General features: G+C 44.9%; 1 protein-coding gene across 4 annotated transcripts in view; it reads right to left on the reverse strand.

The window, feature by feature from the left end:
- Eps8 (epidermal growth factor receptor pathway substrate 8) overlaps positions 1-1,773 on the reverse strand; it is a 172,153-nt gene extending 170,380 nt beyond the window's left edge. For 2 of the 4 annotated variants that reach the window (NM_001271588.1, NM_007945.3), the window contains exon 1: positions 1,428-1,661. The gene's annotated coding sequence lies outside the window, so the exon portion shown is untranslated. Of the gene's footprint in view, positions 1-1,427 lie in introns of all 4 variants that reach the window. The other 2 variants (XM_006505508.3, XM_030255145.1) reach the window with 2 other exon arrangements.
- Between the last annotated feature and the right edge of the window lie 17,192 nt (positions 1,774-18,965).

Genomic DNA, 18,965 nt, shown 5'->3' on the forward strand with positions numbered 1-18,965 from the left:
TACAAAGTCTTAGTCTCCTATGGTGCGGGAAGGGCTTTCTACACACACAAGCTTACTAGCTTGTGGCTCACTGTACCCAGCCGGCTATGTGATGAGTCTACAGAGAAGCTTAACTTTCAGGTGGTGCGAGCTCATCACTCACAGATTTCCCACCCCAGCAAACTAAGAACTACAGCAGCGTGCCCCAAACCCTCCAATCCCCAATTTAAAAACAAAACAAGAAGGAAATCTTTACTAGGTGAGGCGAGATGTCATTGGCTTTCATTTCAATAGACTCACTGTCCCAAGATCTACAATTCTACACAATGAGCGCAGCCGTTCCAAAACCCAGGGAGCCTTAGAATGGCATCCTTTCAAGAGCGAGAAATTAGAAACAGCCCGCAACACAGACACTTTGACGATTTTTTTTAAACATAAAAAAAGTCTTCCAGGAATCGTAATTCCACCTCCTCCCCAAAGTGGCAAAACCAAATAAAACTTCAAAGTACCCACACGTGTCTGAACCAAGTTGGATCTGAACTATCTTATTCGCTTTTTCGTCTCTTTCTCTTACTGTCTGAGGCAAGAAGGGAAACCTTTAGAAGAAAAGCAGCCATGCATTCGCTGAAACACTGGCTCAGGAAGACCTCCTCTTCTAATGCCTCGCTGCTCCAAATGTCTATGGATTTTAAGCCCAAACCCTAGGGCGTCCTGCCCCGGCGAGATGCCAACAGCACTTGGGGGCTACAGGAGGAGGATTTGAACAACATGGCTCAGAGAACCGGGCAAAGATTTTTGCATGTGTATTGTAGTCATTGAAAGGAAGGAAGGGATGAGACCCCGGGGCGCCTTCACTGTCTCTCTCGGTGGGTGTGGAGCCCTCCGAAGCACTACTGACAGCCATAGAGAGGCCATCTTCCTAAAAGTAAAATGGTGTTGGAAAGTGATCCAGAATTCACAACTATTCAAACACAGCGAGCTACCTCAACTGGAGGGTGTATACCAGGGCGGGTCCACATCTCAAACAGGTTTCCTAAGGGGTCCCCACTTGAGCTGGGTGAGAGGCGCTCCGAAAGCCCTGCATCTAAGACGTTAGGGCGGGGTGGGAGTCCAGGTGTGCGGAACTCAGGTACGCCCGCGCAGCCCAGGGGAGCGCGGGGTCTCTCGGGGGACCTCGGCGACCACCCGGGCGGAGGAGGCCGCGGGGGGATCGGGTCTCCTGGCTTCGGGGTGCGCGGAGCGGGCGCGGGGACGCGCTAGGGCGGCAGCGCCGCGCACACCTGGCCGCCGACACACCAGTTGCAAAGGGTCCAAGTGAACCGCAGCGGCCGCTGAGCCTGGCACCACTCCGGTGACGGCTCACAAAGACCCTTATGGGAAAGCGAGAGGGAGCCCATGCCGCGGGAATCCCACCCGGGGAGCCGCACTGATGTTCGGGGGGCTCTTACCTAGGATCCGCCCTCCGAGCAGCCGCGCTCCTCAGGGAGTGCCACGACCTCCCTAGACGCGAGGGAGGTGACGGAGGGAGAAAGATCCCGGAGCTGGAGCGCCCGCCGCGCCCCGCTGCAGACACGCCGCTGGGGCTTGCCCCGCGCCCTGCGCCCTGCGCCCTGCGCCCAGCGCCCCGGGAGCCCGCTTCGCCCGCCGCCCGGGCCGTGTGTGCGCGCCGCTCGCTCCCGGACACAGCCAGCGCGCGCCGCGCATGCCCAGCAGCGAGCCGGGAACGCGCGTTGCCCCGCGCGGCCGGGAGAGGGCTCCGTTTGCAAGATCTTGAGGACAGTTGAGTCTCTAGTAGACCCTAGGGCTCTGGATAGAATCTCAAGGGCTTCATCCCACAAGGCGAGCACGGCACCCCGCAGGGGAGACCCGGGATCCCAGCCTCAGAGTGGTGTCTACAATTCCTCAAGTGAAATGACCTAGGTCTGCAGAGCACAGCCGGGGGGGGGGGGGGGGGGGATGCCGCAGGCGGAAAGAGCGCTCAGGTGACCGCGGCCAGATCCTGCCACACAACTGATGACTAGTGTTAATCTGGGAGTTACTGCCCTACTCAACTACCAAGAAGAGGTATTCCCCAGCCTCTGACCTGTGACCTGTGTCCATTGGTCTGCTCCTGTACCATCTCTCTTCAACCAAAGCAGTATGCAAGTGGTACCCAAGGGCTTCACTGGTTTAGAGAGACTACAATACTCCAGTCCCTGGATATAGCCAGCAAGCCCAGACCTGTCTCACCAGGCGTCCTGGATCCCATTTTTCATAGGAGCTCCTGCCAAGAGTCTGGTGTAGTTTCAAGTATGGGAGACTCTTTAGTCCAGTAATAACTACTCACCACTGCTCAGTGCTCCTTGGCTCGATCACTGAAGCCACAAAATAAGGATCTGCCAGTCTTCTCTTCTGAACCTGGCATTTTCTTACCTTCTACAATACCTCCGTTGTCACAGCTACGCCCCCAGACACCCTGGCCCTTCTAACTTCCAAGGCAATTGACTTCCAAAGAAGCCAAGGCAGACTATTAAACAAAACTTGGCTTAAATAGCTGGGCCTACCTGCTTTGCGAGGCAAGCAAAAGCTCATTCAAGAGACCGTGAATTAGCAGGCCAAGATGGAGACTAAAAGGGGGCAGTGATGGGTTTTATGATTAAGTTCGGTCTACTGCCTTCATCCAGAATCTTCCTCCATCCAACATTCCCAACAGACTGACATCCACTTGAGCATGTCCAGTGTTCGAAATAGCTGGTTTTGATAGATGGTATAGAAAACTAGGATTGTTAATTGACAATCTCTGCCAGGAGCTACAAATTTTACTTTACACCATCTCTAACCCTTAAAATGAATCACCGCTTTAGAAAATTGGGAAAATGTTATTCAGAATTTTCTTTTTGCCAAAGCCAATAGTGACATTAGGATTGAAATCCAGGTCTGCCTACTCCACAGCTTACATACATAGATTTATATACTCAGATCAACTCTCCTTCAACTGTAGACTGGGAAAGATGGACCCTGAGGACTGACATGAAATTAATCTTGCTCCTTACAGATATTGTAAGACTTGAAATAGTAGAAGCAGGTTAACAAATAACCAACATAGTAGAAGCAGGTTAACAAATAACCAACAGAACCTTCTGCTAGTTATTTTGAGACATGCCCTCAAAATGTTTTTCCTTTGACTGGTCCTCAAATGGCAGAGAAATCTGTCAAAACCATTCTTTTCTGACTCAAATGAGCTTTAGGGTTTTTTTTTTTTCTCTGAAATTACACACACACACAGAGACGCTCGGCAAGAAACTAAAATCATCACTGACCCTTTGACCCAAGAAACCCTCCCAGCAAGACATCCCAAACCCATATCTGGTTTTCTTTTGGCAAGTGGACTGCCTAGAGTCAAACAGAAGAGGCCTGGATAAAGTGAACTTCACATGAACTGTATGTTCGACCTTAATACTCTCTGTAATTCTATATTGTTCAACCTTAATTTTCCCTTTAAATTTTATCTTTGTATTAGGGTATAATTTCATAGAAATATTAGCTGTCAACATAACCTTAAACTATAAGTTTGATGTATAGGTCTTATTTGTTTCATTTGAGTAATTTGGATTATAATCTGCTAAGACTCAATGTCAAATTTTCCTGTTTAAATTTTTTAAACAGATTTCTATTTCTTCTCTCTCTCTCTCTCTCTCTCTCTCTCTCTCTCTCTCTCTCTCTCTCTCTCTCTCGTGCGTGCATGAATGTGAGTGTGTAGATGTGCCATGGCATGCCTATAAAGATTAGAAGAAAAATTTTCAGACTCAATTCTTAATTCTCTCCTTACACCATGTGGGTCCCAGGAACTAAACTCAGGATATTGGTAGTAAGTTCTGTCACCTGCTGAGCCATCATAACAGCTTGGTTTAGCTCTTTAGAGTGCTATCATATATGTTTTTATTGACTGAAGACCTCACTTATTGTTAGGCATGTTTGGCACATGCCTATAATTGCAGCACTTAGAAAACACAGCCACAGAGATTAGGAGTTCAAAGCCACCCTTTGTTATATAGCAATTTCAAGGTTAGCCTAAGCTTTATAAGAGCTCTTCTCTTCGATCAAAAGGAAAAAACTCACTTGTTAATGGCATATGGAAAAAATGTAGAGGAGAATAAACAGAAATACATCAAATAGATGAGCATCCCAAGTGTTGATTGCGCTTACAGCTGGGTATAAAAGCTACATTCCAAAAGTTTCATTTCAAATGTTTCAAAATAGATAGAAGAGATGATTTTAAGTAATTTCATCACAAATATATGGCACATATATGAGGTAGTATATGCTAAACACTGGACTCAGTTAATACATTGAAGTATACATCTACCAAAATATACAAATGCTAAGAACACATTTTTTTTTCAAGTTACAAAAGAAATGGCAGAAATTTTTTTTTTCTTATTGTGTAAATTTTTAATGGCAAAACTTTATCGGGGGAGTTTAGTACTCTTCAAATTTCTTTAAATATTCCTCCATAATTCCACCATATAACCTGATACAGGACTATCACTTAAGAACCACTATGTGAAGACCTATAGCCTATCCACCTGTATACACACATGTACCTATGTATGTGTGGTATGTATGTGTGCATGTGTTTGTGGTATGATTATTTTAAACTCAGGCCTGGAGCATGCATGGCAAGTGTTTTAGTTGAACTGAAATCCCAGCCCAGTTCTGAGTTGTGAACACACATAATACAAAACATGTCTCTGGACAGATGTAGGAGAGAGGCACTATAGTTTAGAACATGGTTGCTGTATCTGATCTCAATCTCCTAAGTACGATCTGGTAGCCAAGTGCTCTCCCCATGCCTGTGGCCACCACTGCCCATATCATTTGTCACTTGAAAGAGCACACCAAATGCTTAGGTCATTTGACCTCTTCACACTTAGAGCTGCTTGGGCTTCTTGCCTCTTATTTTGTGGTAGTTGTTTATGTTTCTTGTTTGTTATGGTTCTTCATGTGCATTTGTGTTCTTAGACGCTGTTATGTTTAGCCTTCAAAGGCTTCGAAGCTAAAGCTTCAGATTGCTTCAGTGTAACACCTAGATGTGTAAAGGATGCTGGGAAGCTAAGTGTCACTGACAGATCATTGTCCTGTGTATCTTCTGCCTCACCCATTAGACTCCACTAGTCAAAACTAAATGCACATACATTTCTTACACATGAGAGAAACAGTTTTATTTTTGGCTATCTGTTTTTGTTTGTAGTAGTCAATAATCTGTTTACCACACAAGAGAAATTTTTTGAAATGCTACAAGCAAATTATTTCTGGGGAAAACTTCACTTCATTATCCTTGAATTTCCCATACATTAATGTCTGTTAAATGAAATTCATAGAGAATGAGTACAAGACATATAAGAAAAACTTATCAAAGTGACTGGCTGCAAAAATAGACAATGACTGGATTTATGCTTCAGGAAAGCTAATTAACTAGGGTCTGTTAAAGGAAAAACAAAACTCTAAGTAGAAGACCAACTAAAATGGATAAGGATTCGTGAAATAGAAGCCTTCCCAACACTAGTAAGGGAAAATATAACCTCTGAAGTTGGAAACGCCCTAAGAACATGTGAGAAGAATGTCCAACCAAAGCATGGGGGTGTGAAGAGATAGGAAAACAAGATTGGGAGGTGTGTATCACACGCGTGAAGCTATTCAGAATCTCAGACTGAGAGTTAAAAGGATACAGTGCAGGGAAGAGGTGAAGAAAGAATAGCAGATGACATTCTAAGATGGATTTGAGGCATACCTCCAAGGCAGGAGTTGTCACACACACACACACACACACACACACACACACACACATATGTATGCACACACACATACAGGGAGTTCTGACTATATATATATATGTATATATATGTATATATATATACATATATATACATATATATATATGTCAAAGGGAAAAGTTAATCATAAAAGCACCAAGAGAAGAAAGTATCTATCCAGGAGAAACAGAAACTAAAGAATTATGAACAACTATAATGAGGATCAGAAGACAGTGAAGTATCTTCAGAGAGCCGAGTAAAAAAAATCACTGCCAACCTATAATATTATGCCCAGAAAATTATATTTTCATAACAGTTAAAATGAGACATTTTTGAACGAGTGAAGGGTACCTTTTTGCAATCTCACTGCATAGCTGAGCATCCGACGTAAGCCTGCATCAGAGGCAGAGGATGCCCAGCAAGCATGTGAGAAAATCGGTTAAGATGTGGGCTGACCTGCAGAGATTTAATCTGTAAGGGATAAAAATGAGTAGTATGAGATACACAGAGTTTAAAAAGAGCATAGCTGCTAAACTGTTCTGAAGTTATATTGTTCCAAGAAGGCCGAATATTAATTTTAAATGTCCTCAAGCAAAACTTTCGGAGTAAGATTGCAACGAGAACGTCCCATGAGGTCATTGCAGTGTGGAAATGCTTTGTGTGAATTTACTTTCTGGGAATCTCCGCTGGTGAGACACACATGCACAAGCATGCACACACACAAGCACATAAGCACTGTAGTTGGGAACGTGTCTCAAAAATCCATGGGACTATTGAGAAATACTGCCCTCCCTCTGAGTGTATGCATATACGGCTTGTGTCGTTGTGTATATGTGCATATACATGTCCATGTGACAATATATGGCATTTGCCAACGAAGACACAAATTTTCACCAAACTCACAGAAAATAATCATACTACCACCATCTCCTAACGTGTTTCTAAGGCTCTGTACCTCTGAACCAGGGGCTGACAAACTGCTTCTGTCGAAAGTGAACGCGTTTGCTATGTAGGCCAGTGATTTCTGGTTGCTGCCCCTCCATAGATCAAAAGAAGCCACCCACATACATAAGAATTACCTTGGTGGTGTTGCAATAAAACTATTTGTACGCATGAATGAGAACTCTCCTACAGTTCCCATACACTTCATCTTCTGAGATTCCCATCCATTCAGAATGTGCCAACCATGCTTAGCTTGCCAACTATGGGAAAACAAACAAAAACAAGCATACCAAAAAACCCTGCGCAGACTGGGTACTGGTTTTGACACACAGGTAGCAATAACTCACTGACTTGGTCCAGATTCATCTATAGTTCCAAGGAAATAGAATTGGGAATCAATAGCATAGCCAACTAATTTTTTTAAGCTTTGTGTTTAGAAGGAAATTTAAACTATAGCACATGCCTAAAGATTAACTTAAATAAGAGATTTAAACAGACTTACAAATAACTCCTGGATCAAAGATGAAATCATAAGGAAACATTTAAATTATTTAGAACTAACCAGCTGTGACAGAGTATACCTTTGATCCCAGCACTCAGGAGGTGGGGCAGGTGAATCTCTTTAAATTTGAGGCTGGTCTAGTCTTCGTAGCCAATTCTAGGTCAATGAGAGCCTCAACATAGTGAGAAATTGTCAAACAACAACAACAACAAAACAAAACACCCAAACTATTTAGAACCACAAGAAAAGAGAAATGCAAGTTGGTGTATTTAGATAATATGATCTCCTCTTACCTCGAACATAAGGAAGCAACTGCTCTGTCCAACCACATTTGTTCCACACAACGTAATCCAGAAGATGGTACAAATTACGGGCACTAAAACACCCTTCTCATGGGGTTAGAAACGAGCTAAGGCAAATATGAGCATTTATCTCCAGTAATACGGTGGCAAACATAAAAATACCACAAAGCTCAAAACAGTGGTTCCTTCTACAATCGAGGGGTGGCTGGGGTGGGGAAACTGAGGGAATCAATCTGTGGTGGTCTATAAGGAGCTGCAGATGTGTCTGTCCCATCGCCCAGCCTTGTCTCTCCTGGAAAAACCTGGAAAAGTGTGTTGCAGCTGGGGGACACAAAGAAGGAGACAGCAAAAGTAGGGGAAGGCTGTGGGCCCAGAGGCAGAGGACTAGGCGAGGTGATTGCAACTCTAATTGGTGATGAGAGTTATCAGTCAGACCTTATTCCTGAGCCTCTCGTCGCCCACAGGTCTCTCTGGCTGTTATCTGTCACCTTGGAATAGCTCAGGAAGGCTCCAGATGGAAACACTGCTTCCCTAACAGAGCCGGGGGGAACCTGTTTCTAACTTGAAATGTGAGTTTATTGTCTAATGACAAGGTTGGTTCCTCCTGGAAATTGCTGTGTTTCTGTATCATTGAAAGAGAAATGCACATCTTGAACCTGACAGTTACTGATCCATACGTTAGCAACATCTGAATATGAAATATGAAAAATGGCATTTGTTCTCTCTCTCTCTCTCTCTCTCTCTCTCTCTCTCTCTTTCTCTCTCTCTCTCTCTCTCTCTCTCTCTCTCTCTGGAGGCGTGGCTCTATGTTTGCCACCAAATAGCAAAACTGCCCTTTGAAAGCATGGTCTGCCTTGTAGCCTACTTTGCCCCTTCCTGCTGTAATAAACACCATCACCATCATCTTGGGGGGGGGAGGGGGTTCATTTGCTTCCATGTCCCCAGTCTCCATCCACCACTGAGGCGAGTCAGGGGAGGACCTCTCTTTCGCAGGAACTGAAGCAGAGCCTGGGAGAAGCTCTGCCTTGCCCTACAGACTCAAGGTCAGCTGCCTGTCTTGTGAAGCCCAAGACCACCCACCCAAGGATGGCACCACCAGCAGCAGGCTGCATCCTGCCCTATTAATCATAAATCAAGAGACCCCCCCCATAGACTTACCTTCAAGCCAATCTGCTGGAGGCCATTTCTGAATTGAGGTCCCTTTCCCAGCTGACCCTAGCCTGTGTCAACCTGACCAAGCTCCCCACCAGTACACATATTCCCTATTCTAATCAAAATAGGTCCTATGTGTATCTATGTTAGAAGCCAGGTGGGAACCCAAAGCACACAATTAAAATAACTGTGGAAAGGGAATGGATCAAAAGTGCTTATATTTTTTAAGTTCTAGTATAGCCATAAGATAAAATTCTACTTCACAAGGACAGAAAATTTTGTATTAATTGTCTTGGATGGGAAGCAAAATATATATTTGTTAGGTGAAGAAAATAAGTTACAATAAACTCTGTGACATAAATTACATTTTAAATATATATATATATATATATATATATATAACCACACCGAACTAACAGTTTGAAAAATACAAGTGAATGTTTGACAGTATTTTTATGGAGGAAAGGGTGATAATTAAAATGGGAGTTACTTTCACGAAGACAATCAGGCTTTCCAATTATGCATGTCTATGTGAGTGTGTGTGTGTGTGTGGGGGGGTGCATGTGAGTGCAGCTGCCCGAGGGGGTCTGCAGCATCAGAGCCTTTGTTGTAGGCGCCCGAGTTCTGAGCCGCCCAACTTAATGGACGCTAGGGATCAAAGGAGTCTCTACAAGAGCAGTGTGTGCACTTCGTAGCCATCTTTCCAGCCCTAAATTGAGTTATTGACGCAGTGTTACCTGGACCAGAGTGGCTCTAAACTCACACTCACCCTGCAGCCAGTCAAAGATGACCTTGAACTCCTGACCTTCCCGCCCCGAACTTCTAAATCAGTGCTTCTCAACCTGTGGATCACTCACCCCTTTGGGGTCAAATGACCCTTTCACAGGGGTCAAATATCAGATATCCTGCATATCAGATATACTCATCACAGGTTCATAACAGTAGCAAAATTACAGTTATGAAGTAGCAATGAAATAATCTTACACATGGTGGTGGGGGGGGGGTCACCACACTATGAGGAACTGTATAAAAGGGTCACAGTGCCATTAGGAAGGTTGAGAACTGCTGTTCTAAATGCCGAGCACGTGAGACCCTCGCAGTTCGGACAGTCCTGGGCACTGATCCTAGGCTTTCATTCATCAGCGAGTGCCCTAGCAGCAGACCGAAGTCCCAGCCCCTCAGGGAAGTTTTTGTTTGGTGTTTGAACTTTCAACTCTGAACCTGCAGAGTTTTGCAGCAGAGAAAAGTTAACATTTTATTAACCCTTGTGAATTGAGTTTCTGAATTTTCACTTCTGTTACATTTTAAAAATTTATTCTGCCAGATTTTTTTCTTAATGTCTATCCCTAATGTCTAAAGCAGGGTGGGTTTTGATGTTGTTGTTGTTGGTGGTGGTGGTAGTGGGTTTGGTTGTTATTGTTTGTTTGTTTTCCTCCATAGCTTTAGGCTCGCTGCGCTCTGGAATCTTTGGGCTAGTTAGTAATTCCCCTTGGGTACACTCATTGGCATTGCAAGCACAGACTCTGTTGCCTGTACTTAGCACCCAAACTTTCTTCTTCCTTGACTTCAGAATCCTCCTGAAAGGGAAAAAACAAACAAACAAACAAACAAACAAACAAAAAACAAACAAACAAACAAAAAACCCAAAACCCTATTAGAAGCTGGGAAGGTAGGGAAACACAAAGCCATGTATCTAAATAGGTACCTCACAAAGAAATCCCTTGAAAAATGCAGATAATATTTCTGCTCGTGATATAAGTATCTAAATTTTAGTGAGGTGGGGGGTCGGGGGGAGGAGCCAAACCTGTCCTCCAGTCTCCATTTGCAAGTGCTGTCAAAGGCTCAAACCAGGCAAGCTAAAGGGAGAGGAAGCGGGTGGAGGGACAAGCTGAGTGGGGGGAGACAGAAGGAGTGTGAAAGAAAGGAGGAAGGAGTGAGAGGAGAAAGAGAAGGGAAAGGGGGAGTAGAGACAGTGGGAGAGAAACGGGGGTGGGGTGGGGGGGAGAGGGAGAGAGGGGAGGAGGGAGAGAGAAAGAGGGGTAGAGAGCTGGAGAGGGAGTCTTTATACTGAGAATGCTTTTTACTTTCCATCCACACCACCATCTCTGGATAACGTTTGCACAATGTGAAGCTTTCAATGAGACCCCCACACTTCCTTATCTCATGAAGCGCAGGGGGTCCTATTGTACTAACTATAATTTTGAGTATTCCTGAGGTACACAAACTCTCATCCAAAACACCAGATGCTTGTGGCTTTTGTAAAAGTTGACACCAGGTCTCCTTCACACCCCAGCAGGGTCTGTAATTAACACGTTTATTTCTACCGCAGAACATAGTCACACAAATGAATCCAGAAGCCACCTCCCATCAGTTCAGATCGAATGTGTTGACAAACAAGCGCCAGTCACATTAGACTTTGCCACCGAATGGAATGGAAAAAGCAAATGAAATAGCGTGTTACAAAAATAGGTAATGTGGGGGCTGGAGAGGTGGCCCAGTCGTTAAGAGCACCTGCTGCTCTTGCAGAGGACCCAGGTTCATTCCCTAGGGTCTGCAAAGCAGCCCTGTCCATCTGTAACTCCAACTCCGGGGGAGCTGGTGCCCTCTTCTGGCTACACTGGGCACTGCACACTCGTTATAGACTTCATACTTCATACAAGCAAAGCACACCTGTGTAACTATGCAGTGTTGCTGAATTCCCCATCTTTGTCATGCAGGCCCTCTCTAGGCGGCTACAATTTTGTGTCCTTAAAAATGTATGCATTCCAGAGTCATCTCACCGCCACAGTGAGTCAGGCATGCCTCCCATCCCCCGTCTATTCTGTCCTGACTTCATCTTCCACCTTTCTTTCTCTAAACACTATTTTCACTCTGAGATAATGCAATTCTTAATAATCGTATTTTAAATTAGAATATATAAGTGTCACCTCAAGCGCTCCGAAGTCGTAGCAGTGGGCTGGGCAATCTTATCTCCCGCTTGCAACAACAATGAACGGCCCGAGAGGCTGTTTGTTCGCTAACGCTTCTCATCTGAATTCCCAATTTTCGAGATTTTTATCTTCACAGAGAATAAGTCCCAGTTCCCGATGTCCTTTCCGTGGAGGACATTTTATGAAGCATGTGTTATTCTAATATATGCACAGGTGACATTTCTGTCACAGAAAACAAGCTAAAGTCTAAAGTTTACCAGGTGTTGTGCAAAAATAATAGGCTAACCACAATAAAAAGTGTTTAGGGAAAGTTCTGCGTGGGGCCGACCGATATTTGCACACAATCTCAGTGGTTTTCTTCTTGCCAGTGTTTTTCTTCTCTGCTGGACTGGCAAATCCTCCTGCGCGTTACCCCCCCCCCCCCCACACACACACACCACACATTTATCCTCACTTATTAGAATCTCAGCATGGGCCTTCCCACAGTTCCCACACCTAAGTCCCCTTCAGTAGCACTGCCCACGGGTCACACTTACCCATTACACACAAAGACTGTGGAGTGCTGCAGATGGTTATGCCTGGCAGTCAAAACAAGGGCTACGCACGCACGGTTCAAGGCCCCAGAGAGTAGGAGCCGTTAGGAGCTGGTAAGATGTCAGCAGCAAGCACTAATTCAAGAAGGGCAATCAAAGCCCTTCTCCAGAACACAGAGCTTTGGGAGCCCCAGGAACGCATCAGGTGGCTCCTGCATCTTAAAGGTCTCTGACTCACCTACTCAGCCAAGGGCAGGGACAGGCCCTGGGGACATGAAAAAGAACAAGATTATCCTCACTTACCCCAGGGCTTGCGTTTAGCAGTTAGACATAAATAAATAATTACTAACAGCCGTACACAATTCTGTACCACCACAGCACGCTACCTAACCACTGAAAAATGACGCCCCAGCGCCACCCTGGGAAAGTCAAGTGTGACATCAGGTTCTCACCCTGTTGTGTGAATGAATCCCTCCCAGCCTCTGTGTTGTCCCCTGAGGTCTCCAGCATATCCAACACAGCTCTGTAGCCTTGACTGTTCCCTCGCCCTGAAACACCCTTCCCTCAGCAACCTACACAGCTGGTGCCTCCATTCAGATCTCAGCTCAAATGTGACCTCTTCTGCTTAACCGCACTATTTACATGGTACACCCACCCTATGCGTGCGCACACACTCGGGGGCACGCGCACGCGTGTGCACACACACACACACATGGGTGCACACACACCACCTCTCTGTCTCTCCCATTGCGTGTTACACGGCCTTTTATTCACTTCCTTATCACAGTCTGGACACATGTTCACTAACTTAGTGGCTCTTTGCCTCATGCAAATCCCGTGTGAGCAGGGACTTCGCCGTGTTGTTTACAGTCGTGTCCCCCACGCTGGGCAGAGCTGGATGGACAGCTAGATGAAGAGAAATGTGAGATGAAGTATGAAGACTGTGAAGCAGGCAGTTGAGGGAATAATGGGGTCAGGGATGGGGGAGGATGCGGGATGCAGAGAAGCACAAAGACTGAGCGGAAGGCGCTGAGGCACGCTGAAGGGATTGCAAGGGGGAAATGGAGTGATCTGGGCCCAGCACACTGTTGGAAAGTGCTGGGCCACGGAGTCCAAGAGTGAACAATAAATGACTGGATTAACGATTGGGGCTGAGCTCCACAAAGCAACCTCAGCCATCTCAGATCACACTCCAGAACCATTAAGGAAAAACAAGGGGGTTGAGAAGATATGGTGCTTCCGTTCAACCTGGTAGAATGAACGGGTGACTTTGAAGACTTTAATAACCAAAGCTAGCCTCAGGAAGCTGTACTGGTCTGGCCACCTGAGGGAGGAGCCCCAGAAGGCAGAGAATGCTAACCCTGATTCAGGATCTGGGTTAGCATTCTTGCTTACAGCTCCATTGCAGGCTTCAGAAGAGGAGGTGGCATCAGGGACAGAGTCAACCCCATGCTGGACATTTGGGGGTAGAAATAGCTTCCTAACAAGTGGGAAGAACTCACCGCTTACAGCAGACAGGCTGAGACATACGCATGCACCCTCACGATGAGCTATTAAATCAGGCAAAGCGTCGAGAGTGAGAAAGTCCAGAGGCCGAGGACGAGAGAGGGGCTGCACCGAATAGGGCCAGGCAGCTAAGATGCTGATAAAAGCAACAAGTGTGAGCTCACGAGGACACACACCTGAGAACACACCACGCTGGGTTGCTGCGTGCAGACACAGTGTTCTCACGCAGAGAAGAGACTCGAATTCTCATTATTAAAAAAAAAAATGGGAAGAAAAAAGCTAGAAGGAACTGTGGAGCTGAGTGAGAGTAATTCTGCAGAGATGCTAAGAGAATACACCTTAAGAGCACAGAGTGTCTTTACATTAAAAAAAAATGTATATTTATTTGCTGTGTGTACGGATGTGTGTGTCGCTTCTGTGTGTTTCTCCGGAGTTTCTGTATGTGCGTGCGCGCGCATGCGCGCATGCATGTGCGGGTGGGGGTGTGGTGTCTGTTTTAAACAGCTCCGAATGAACTTCACTGTTTCACTGAGGGTGACTTTGAGCTTTTGATCCCCCTGCCTCCATCACCCCACTGCTGTGGTTACAGGCACACACTTCTGTGCCTGGTTCATGGAGCACTGCAGATTGCCACCCTAACATTCTGCCCACCCAGTCTTGTCTCTAGCCCTTGCTATCCCGATGAGGCACAGAGGGGGGAACTCTCCATCAGAGAGAGTGTCTAGATTGGAACCCAGTCCCCCAACTTCCAAAGGAAGATGGTGCTTTTGCGATCACTAAATGCAATGGAAGAGCCACTCTGTAGACAACGGGGAAGAGGCGGAGAGGCAGATGTGGCAAAGGATGGTCTAGTAACTAAGCCACCAGGAGCGGCAGAAGCTGTTTTGTGTTTTCGGGGAGCAAGTGTGAAGCACGCGGGATGAGTGAATTCTATTTACATCCCACTCAACAAGTGCTGAGGGAAAATGAGGGGGCCGGCTGGAGACACACAGCCTCCTTCAGCATCGTGGTTACTATTCCACAACTCTGAAATGCTTCACGGAGCCAAGGGGACGATTCAACTTGAAAAAACCAAAACCACACACTCTTAAAAAGACATTTAAATAGAAACCCAAGGGCTCTAAATTTCTTACAATCCACAAGCTTTCGGTGGATCCCATCCGGGCTGGGGCACTTATTGTTTGTTTGTTTGTTTGTTTGTTTGTTTGTTTCAATGGGACTGGGGAATGAACCCAGGGCTTCTTAGATGCTAAGCAAGCACCATACCAGTGAGCTACATCTCCAGCCTTCCGTGGCATTTTCAGTTCTGAGCAGGAACATGAGGTGTTTGTAGTCTTGGGAATACGGCCTAACGGCACCCTTCTGCGTTCCCAAGATTTTTGGAAAAGAGTGAGGATGGCATCGGTCACATCCCTCTCGTTATCTTTCCTCCTTTGCATTCTGCTCATCTCCTACAGAGGGGAAGGATTGAGTGCAAGAAACAAAAGACAGAGCCATAAGGACACACTGAGGAGAGTAAGTCAAGTACTAAGTCAAGGTAGTAGCGGGTATTCCTTGCTGCCCTGCTCTCTCTACCCTGTGCCCTGAAATGCCTCGGCTCTTCTGCTGCCCGAAGTCTTCCCCATGTCTCCATCCTCCTGTGAGCATCTGTGGCAGGAACATCTCAGTGTCGGGTGTTACAGCGGGCCTCCTGCTTCCCCTGTGCCGGCTTATCACGCAGCTGGCTCCCAGAGTCTGTCCCCAAGTCACACACATGCCCTTCCCTCAGCCCTTTGCCCATTTCTACCCCCTATACCCACAACAACAGTGTTTGACTCATCCCTAGTGTAATCATGATGAGATCAGCTACAAAAGATACAGACATCGGGCAAGTGAGATGGATCAGTGAGGGAAATGGCTTTCCATGCAAGTCTGATGACCTGAGTCCCATCCACTGGAACCCAGGTAAAAGGGCGTGTCCACACACACCCACAGACACTCTCACACACACTCTCTCTCTGGTGCACACACACATACACACAAATACACACAGATACAAACACATAAACCATATAAACAATAATTAGTATGATTTAAATAAATATATGGAACTCATTTTTTCTTACTTTGGGGAGCATTTTTATATTTAATAAAAATTGTTGGGCTGGTGAGATGGCTCAGTGGGTAAGAGCACCCGACTGCTCTTCCGAAGGTCAGGAGTTCAAATCCCAGCAACCACATGGTGGCTCACAACCATCCGTAACGAGATCTGGCGCCCTCTTCTGGAGTGTCTGAAGACAGCTTCAGTGTACTTACATATAATAAATAAATCTTTAAAAAAAAAAAATTGTTAGATGTCCAATTTGGGAAATTCATACCACTTCAAACAAGATAAAGTTATGCTTGGGAGCTGTGTCTCAGAAGGAATTAGAAAGCTCTGGACTTAGCCAGTCTTTGCTGCGTATTCATTTCTATTCTGGGCAGTGCTCAGAGCAAAGATGCACAGAATTATCTCCTAGACAAATGCAAATAATCTTCATAGAAAGCTCTTTATTTTCTTCTCTAAACTGTGGTATCTTTCTTGCTCACAACTCCCTACAGTGGGGTGATAATTAAAACACCTGCATTCTTTCTAAAATTGCTGATGAGCTAGCTCCAAACAAGAATAAGAATAAGCAGAAACGGCCATGCTATCATAAATTGAGTTATTATGCCAAGAAGTAGGAAATAAGTTGTGTCTGTCAACAGTCACCTCTGTCCACCCCCACACGCATCATGTCTGGGTCCACACTCCAGCATTCCTAGGAACAGGTATTCCGGCAGGAATAATCTCCAGGCTGAGGTGGGCTGAGCACACAGGGCTTCCATCGTGCTGTGTTCTTCATCAGAGCAGTGCCCATTATGAAGAGACAAGATACTTGTTCTGCCAGCAGATAACACTTCACTAGAAATAGAAGTCCTACTATCTCCCACTCAGACGGTGATCAGCATCCTTCAGGATGATCTTTTGAAACTATGGACTTGGTGTGCTCTGCAATGATGCGAGATAGGCTAAGGACTTCTCTCTACATGGACAGTGTTTTAAAATATTGACCACCCTATGGGCTCACACCAGTCCGATCCATTATCAAGCTAAGTGGTCTTCCATTTCACTATTGGACAAATTATTTTTACTGTACCCGTTGCAGTAGAAAAGCCGTTCTGCATTTCTGGTTTTCTTGGTTAAAAGAATGAAAAAACAAAAAAACCCTCACTAATTTCTAAACTATAAAAAATGTTCTATTGAATGTAGACTTTCCTTTTTTTTTTTTTTGAGACAGGGTCTCCATGTTGCCCCACTTATTTCAAAATTGCTCTTAGCCAGAGACTGCCCTTGAACACCTGCTGTGTCTGCCTTTGCCTTCAGAACACTGGGATGGTAGGTGTGTCTCAGCATAGCTGGCCATGGAATATTCTAGCTTTAAACACTTGACAGACAACTAATACAAATGCTTTTGTTTGTTGGTGTCCATATGTTTTTAGCCAGGTGTGCCATTGCATGCTACTTTGAAAGGCTGAAGTGCCTTCCTATGATTCCAGGAGTTTGGGGCTAGCCTGAACAATACAATGAGATTGCCTTTTAACAAGTTTACCTCGTTTGAAAAAGAACAGAAGAAATAACCTAGAATATGTGATTCATGTAGCCTAATAGTTAAGTTTGTGGGACATTCATTTGTAAAAGGGAAATGTCCCCTCAATGAGCTTCGAATGGATTCATTTGCTGGGTTGCTGGGACACAATTCTCTCTGGGTTTTTGACAACACTTGTTTCCTAGGACCTTTGAGACTCTTTCCAAGTGGTCAGTGGAAATAAACTTCCTTTTTTTTTCCTGTGCAAAATGAGCCCCAGTGGCTCTCGGGCTATTCTGCTGTGTTCTGATTACTGGCTTCTCACTCAGGACTCCAAGAGTCTTGCCAAAGCACCAAATGATTTTAATCCAGACTCTAACATTTTGGCTGAGAGTTTGCAAAGTCACCCTAGACTTTTAAACGTGTTTTTCTGGTGCTAAGTTCAAAAGATATATATTATTAGAAAACATTGGCATTCAAACACCTAAGTGGCCATGAGCACATTGACATTTGCATAGCCCCTAAGAACACTGTGGTCCCCAGACCCTTAAAGAGGTAGAACGCATTCTAAGGTGGAGTTGGACCATATGAAACACATATTTAAAAACGAAAAAATAAATAAGTCCTGTTTTCCCGTCACAGTAGAAAACATCTGTTTTGTTAATGGACATGATTCTATTTGCTTGAGTAGTTTTCCAGATGTTTTGAAAGTTCTAAACAGCTACATCCTTTCTGATCTGTGCTGTTCTAAAAGAGTTGACTTGCTACAAAACCACTTAGGCCTATGATAAAAATAAAAACAGTTACGTTTATCATGAAAACTAGACATTTTAGGCAAGGCCTTGAGTTGCTGTACCCTATGGAAGATTTTTTGTGTCTAGAAGATGTATACACACAGGCATCCTGGTTTCTCTTCCCGTTTTCCTGTTATTTGTTTGGTTCTGCACTTTAGAAAGTACTCCCTGATCAGTATGTTTTTTTCTTCCTTCTGCATGCCTCTGCCTGAATATTTTTCTGAGTATTGTTCTAACAAGTTTACATATAAAACCTCTGTATTTTTGTTTCATTTGTGTTATTTGTGTTATCTGGTGATGAGCGTCAAGCCTGGGTCCTTACATCTATCAGATAAGCCTCTAGCACTCTGCTGTTCCCCAGGCTCCTTGTCTCTTTTTCAGTGTCTGTAAGCGGGTCACAGCCACAGGTCCGTTTTAATCAAAGAAAATGACTATTCAAAAAACGAAAGTCCCTTGGGTCAGGAGAGATGGCTCAGTGGTTAAGGGCACTGGCTGCTCTTCCAGAGATTCTGAGTTCAATTCCCAGCCCTCCTTTGGTGGTTAACAACCAGTACAAGATCTGATGTCCATGAGGTCTAATGCCCTCTTCTGGTATGCAAATGTACATGCAGGTGTAAAACCCATATACATAAAATATATAAACAAATAAAGATTTTTCAAAGTCCCAATAGAACAAAACAAAGTTTATTATACATTAAAATTCAACATATTTCTCTAGTAAATATCATCCCATTGTTGTTTATTTCTCAATCTCATGTAAGTTTCGAAACACCAAGAAGCTGACTCTGACTGAGCTAAAGTTGAACATTCATTTTTAATAAGCACATTTGTTCTCGCTCATCTCCTAGAACACGGGTTACACCTGTTGACTACTGGGTGCCACTGCCACAGGGCTTTCAACTATCATTTCTTGAATAGCAGTGGCCTGGATTGGAGGTTACTGTGT

This window comes from Mus musculus, chromosome 6 (assembly GCF_000001635.26).
Source record: "Mus musculus strain C57BL/6J chromosome 6, GRCm38.p6 C57BL/6J".
Taxonomy (NCBI): Eukaryota; Metazoa; Chordata; class Mammalia; order Rodentia; family Muridae; genus Mus; species Mus musculus.